The following is a 6,167-nucleotide window of genomic DNA, read 5'->3' as shown; positions in this document are numbered from 1 at the left end:
GACCTCCAGAGACTTACGGACCAAACAAGAGGAGAAGATTTATTTGTTTCTGTTAGTTCCGCCATAGATGACATGAAACTACCTTGGAACAAAGTTACTGGGATTATTACTGATGGGGCACCTGCCATGGCTGGTGAACGAAGTGGACTATCAACCCTAATCTGTAACAAGGTGATTGAAGAAGGAGGCAAAGCTATTAAACTCCATTGTATCGTTCAGAAACAAGTTCTCTGTGCTAAAATATGAGGTAGCGATGCCACCCCAAGCGTGTTGTTGTCTCTAATAGCCGCCCTCCCCACTCACAACTTCAGGTGCAGGCTCTGCAATCGTGTCGAAAATAGAAGGAAACAGCTGAACAGCCGCACTCCGAAATAACACCTTTTTGTGGCAAATCAGTGTAGAAGATCCAAAATCTCTTACATCATGGTCATGAAAGGTACAGACAGGCTACTGCGTTTCACATCAATATAGATGCTTAATCAAAGCTCTGACCAGTTTCCCAGTCCCGACTGCTGAAAAACATCCCCACAGCATGATGCTGCCACCACCATGTTTCACTGTGGGGATGGTGTTCTTTGGGTAATGTGATGTTGTGAAGGAATGTGATGTAAATAATCATAATAGTAATCTGAAAATGTCTATTTTCTTATGTGCATACATATTTTTCTCCTTACTCATTATATAAGTATACAGATTAGCTCTGTTCCTATATTTTCTCAAGATGGCGGGTACCCCCTGCATCCCACACATCAGAAGAACGCGGAACTGAAGATAAAACCAAGATCAGCCAGACCTCGTTATGAAAATTCTCCATTTTCTTTTTTTATCTTAACCAATGAGATGTACCTATTAGACTAACATAGCAATGACGTATTTGTGTGTATAAAACATTAGCACCGCCTTGAATAAATGAGAAGTGTAAAAAGTAATGGAGCTGAGCGTGTCTCAGAGTGTTTACTTTTATATGCATGCATATCAACACTTTCAAATTAGAGACAGCAGCAGATAACCTTGGGCTCGATTGGAGCTCTTAATCATTTCCATAACAGATGGTGCCGAAACCCGGGACCTCAGGCTACAGTCGAAGCTATACCGTGATAAGCATTCGGGCGTTAACTGATTGATGAGAGTGGGGTTTGCGCAGCCCTAACAGTACCGGTAAGTTTGATTTATATTCTTACCACTGTACGACTCTCTTATCTTTCGGTTGACGGCTGAATTCTGTCGGTATGCTGAGACTGTCTTAGAGGCAGGTATTTCCTCGCCTGAGGTTGTTTTAACGAACCTGTCAATGGGTTTCTGCTGACTGTATTTGTTCACTGTCTGCCATTCTTTGGGCTACGAAACTCAGCAGTCTAAAAGTGCTACATGTGTGAATGTGTGGTCTCATCTCCAGATGAGCTTTCGGCCTCTGGTATGAGATGGTTTCCCTTGTAGCAAGCGTTTATAGACGGGTTACTCTGGGTTCGACGAACCTTTGAGGGTTATCTCAGCTGCTGGTTTTGCAGTCTGAAAGTGTTACAGAAGTCTCACCCCAAGAAGAGTTGTCGGCCTCTTGGTGTAGAGCTGGAAAAAAAAAGGTCTATAAACGGGTTCATTTTTGCAGGGTGGTCTGCCCTTGTGGTTATCTTAGCCTGCTGAAATTTTGCAGTTTGAAAAGTGGCAGGTGTAATGTCCTGTCGTGAGTGTATTTGTGGTTTACTGTTTGCTATACACGAGAGGGGTTGGGGACTGGTTAAGGTCTAGGGGGGGCTGCCCGGGGGATCTGTTGGGTTGCGGGCCGTTGCTCCTCACTACCCCTGACGTGTTTGTTCTTGTTCTGAGATTAACCGTACATTACAGGGTTATAGCAAACAGTAGAAGCTAGGAGCGCAGTATGTGCCCCCACCGAAGGAATTTTTGATAAAGAACGCTGAGAAAAATATTAACCCCTTGGTTGTATGTATTCTCCTCTCAAGCCGTTAGCCGAGAAACAGAAAGTGATATTGTAAAGAAAGTGAGATTGTAAAGAAGGAGAGAAAAGATGTTGAAATAGTTAACAAAGTTGAAAGAAGTGGCGAAAGTTATGTTGCTGAAGAAACAGGGAGAAAAATCCTGTGTGATAAAGAAAATTGGATAAAGGAAGTTAAGAAAGATGGCGATTGTATTATGTATGTGTATCACAGAGCTGATGATATGTTGGAACTTGAAACAAAGGAGGGGAGGGACAGCACTGCCCTCCGTCTAACAACCACTCCTTTCTCACCACCCAAGCACAACCCACTGTGACAACTCAGCCCGGCGGCCATCTTAGTGCACCCATGCCTTCACTTTCTACCCAGCCCAGTGCACTTCCTGCCGGCGGCCATCTTGGTACACCCAGTAAGCTTAAACAGGATAGTACCCATCCCTCCCTGTTTTAAACCAAGATGGTTCATACCACACACCTGTCTTCCCCAATACGGGAGCATCACATTCCCAGGCCGGATATGTTAATGATGAAGAAGCATCTGAGTGGGAAGCCCAACAGCAGGCAGCAAAGCCACCCACTGATTTAACCCCCAATCCGGCTCCAGACTCTCAGTTCCGAGAGGATCTCAAACACATGCTGGCAACCGTAAGGAACAGTGCCTCTTGCCAGCCCCCGCCCCAACAACAGTCTCGGTTACCAGAAGGGGCACCAGTGATGTATGTCGCTTTTACTCTATCACAAGCAGCGGCCTTAGTGACAAGTCTGCCTGACCCAGAGAAGCAGCCAATTCCCTTCTACCACAGGATAGTGCAGATACAAGAAACTTACTCAGCTGCCTGGAGAGACTTGATCAGCCTATGCTAAATCAAAGCAGGATATGTCTTTTGGCCAGTCATGCAGATGGCCTTCAATGATGCCAGCCTGACAAGTGCCACTTCCTACACCTCAGGAGTGGAGTTCTGTGCACAACTCCACGACTGGGCAAAGGAGAAGTTGACGGATCAGACCACCACAATCCAAGATATTACCCAAGATAAAGGGGAGTCTGTGAAGAAGTATCATGCTAGACTCATAAAGGCACACACACACATGTTATCAACTGCTTTTGTTTCAGGGCTCAGAGAGGATATCAGAAAAGGCCTGATGGTGGCCCGCCCTGAATACCATTCAATGAAAATGTCTGATTTATTGTTGGTGACCAGAGGTATAGAAAATCAAAAAGGTAAAAAACCAACACCCTTCATGGTAACCCATGACGAAGATCCCGCCTACACTAGTCCACCACCACTGCCCAATACCAGGGAAAGGATCACCTGTTACAACTGTGGGAAACGGGGTCACTTCAGAAAAGAATGCAGAGCCCCAAGATGTCCCAGACAAAAAACCTACCACTTTCCTCATTGACAGGGGTGCAGCCAAAAGTGTGTTGAGGGCGGTGAACCTGCCTAATAGGGATGAGCCGAACACCCCCCTGTTCGGTTTGCACCAGAACATGCGAACAGGAAAAAAGTTCGTTCGAACATGCGAACACCGTTAAAGTCTATGGGACACGAACATGAATAATCAAAAGTGCTAATTTTCAAGGCTTATATGCAAGTTATTGTCATAAAAAGTGTTTGGGGACCTGGGTCCTGCCCCAGGGGACATGGATCAATGCAAAAAAAAGTTTTAAAAACGGCCGTTTTTTCAGGAGCAGTGATTTTAATAATGCTTAAAGTCAAACAATAAAAGTGTAATATCCCTTTAAATTTCGTACCTGGGGGGTGTCTATAGTGTGCCTGTAAAGGGGCGCATGTTTCCTGTGTTTAGAACAGTCTGACAGCAAAATGACATTTTGAAGGAAAAAACTCATTTAAAACTACCCGCGGCTATTGCATTGCCGACAATACACATAGAAGTTCATTGATAAAAACGGCATGGGAATTCCCCAAAGGGGAACCCCGAACCAAAATAAAAAAAAAAAAAATGACGTGGGGGTCCCCCTAAATTCCATACCAGGCCCTTCAGGTCTGGTATGGATATTAAGGGGAACCCCGCGCCAAAAAAAAAAAAAAAAAAACGGCGTGGGGTCCCCCCAAAAATCCATACCAGACCCTTATCCGAGCACGCAACCTGGCAGGCCGCAGGAAAAGAGGGGGGGACGAGAGTGCGGCCCCCCCTCCCTCCTGAACCGTACCAGGCCACATGCCCTCAACATTGGGAGGGTGCTTTGGGGTAGCCCCCCAAAACACCTTGTCCCCATGTTGATGAGGACAAGGGCCTCATCCCCACAACCCTGGCCGGTGGTTGTGGGGGTCTGCGGGCGGGGGGCTTATCGGAATCTGGAAGCCCCCTTTAACAAGGTGACCCCCAGATCCCGGCCCCCCCCTGTGTGAAATGGTAAGGGGGTACATAAGTACCCCTACCATTTCACGAAAAAAGTGTCAAAAATGTTAAAAATGACAAGAGACAGTTTTTGACAATTCCTTTATTTAAATGCTTCTTCTTTCTTCTATCTTGCTTCATCTTCTGGTTCTTCTGGCTCTTCTGGTTCTTCTGGTTCTTCCTCCGGTGTTCTCGTCCAGCATCTCCTCCGCGGCGTCTTCTGTCTTCTTCTCCTCGGGCCGCTCCGCACCCATGGCATGGGGGGGAGGCTCCCGCTCTTCTCTTCTTCTCTTCTTCTTTTCTTCTTTTCTTCTCTTCTTCTCTTCTTCTTCATTTTCTTCTCCGGGCCGCTCCGCAATCCATGCTGGCATGGAGGGAGGCTCCCGCTGTGTGACGGCGCTCCTCGTCTGACAGTTCTTAAATAACGGGGGGGCGGGGCCACCCGGTGACCCCGCCCCCCTCTGACGCACGGTGACTTGACGGGACTTCCCTGTGACGTCACGGGGAATGCCACAGGGAAGTCCCGTCAAGTCACCGCGCGTCAGAGGGGGGCGGGGTCACCGGGTGGCCCCGCCCCCCCGTTATTTAAGAACTGTCAGACGAGGAGCGCCGTCACACAGCGGGAGCCTCCCTCCATGTCAGCATGGATTGCGGAGCGGCCCGGAGAAGAAAATGAAGAAGAAGAGAAGAAGAGAAGAAAAGAAGAAAAGAAGAAAAGAAGAAGAGAAGAGAAGAAGAGAAGAGCGGGAGCCTCCCCCCCATGCCATGGGTGCGGAGCGGCCCGAGGAGAAGAAGACAGAAGACGCCGCGGAGGAGATGCTGGACGAGAACGCCGGAGGAAGAACCAGAAGAACCAGAAGAGCCAGAAGAACCAGAAGATGAAGCAAGATAGAAGAAAGAAGAAGCATTTAAATAAAGGAATTGTCAAAAACTGTCTCTTGTCATTTTTAACATTTTTGACACTTTTTTCGTGAAATGGTAGGGGTACTTATGTACCCCCTTACCATTTCACACAGGGGGGGGGCCGGGATCTGGGGGTCACCTTGTTAAAGGGGGCTTCCAGATTCCGATAAGCCCCCCGCCCGCAGACCCCCACAACCACCGGCCAGGGTTGTGGGGATGAGGCCCTTGTCCTCATCAACATGGGGACAAGGTGTTTTGGGGGGCTACCCCAAAGCACCCTCCCAATGTTGAGGGCATGTGGCCTGGTACGGTTCAGGAGGGAGGGGGGGCCGCACTCTTGTCCCCCCCTCTTTTCCTGCGGCCTGCCAGGTTGCGTGCTCGGATAAGGGTCTGGTATGGATTTTTGGGGGGACCCCACGCCGTTTTTTTTTTTTTTTTTGGCGCGGGGTTCCCCTTAAAATCCATACCAGACCTGAAGGGTCTGGTATGGAATTTAGGGGGAACCCCACGTCATTTTTTTTTTTAAATTTTGGCCGGGGTTCCCCTTAATATCCATACCAGACCTGAAGGGCCTGGTATGGAATTTAGGGGGACCCCCACGTCATTTTTTTTTTTTAATTTTGGTTCGGGGTTCCCCTTTGGGGAATTCCCATGCCGTTTTTATCAATGAACTTCTATGTGTATTGTCGGCAATGCAATAGCCGCGGGTAGTTTTAAATGAGTTTTTTCCTTCAAAATGTCATTTTGCTGTCAGACTGTTCTAAACACAGGAAACATGCGCCCCTTTACAGGCACACTATAGACACCCCCCAGGTACGAAATTTAAAGGGATATTACACTTTTATTGATTGACTTTAAGTATTATTAAAATCACTGCTCCTGAAAAAACGGCCGTTTTTAAAACCTTTTTTTGCATTGATCCATGTCCCCTGGGGCAGGACCCAGGTCC

The sequence above is a fragment of the Aquarana catesbeiana genome, linkage group LG05 (assembly GCF_042186555.1).
Source record: "Aquarana catesbeiana isolate 2022-GZ linkage group LG05, ASM4218655v1, whole genome shotgun sequence".
NCBI classification, from domain to species: domain Eukaryota; kingdom Metazoa; phylum Chordata; class Amphibia; order Anura; family Ranidae; genus Aquarana; species Aquarana catesbeiana.
This window is presented reverse-complemented; position numbering follows the sequence as displayed.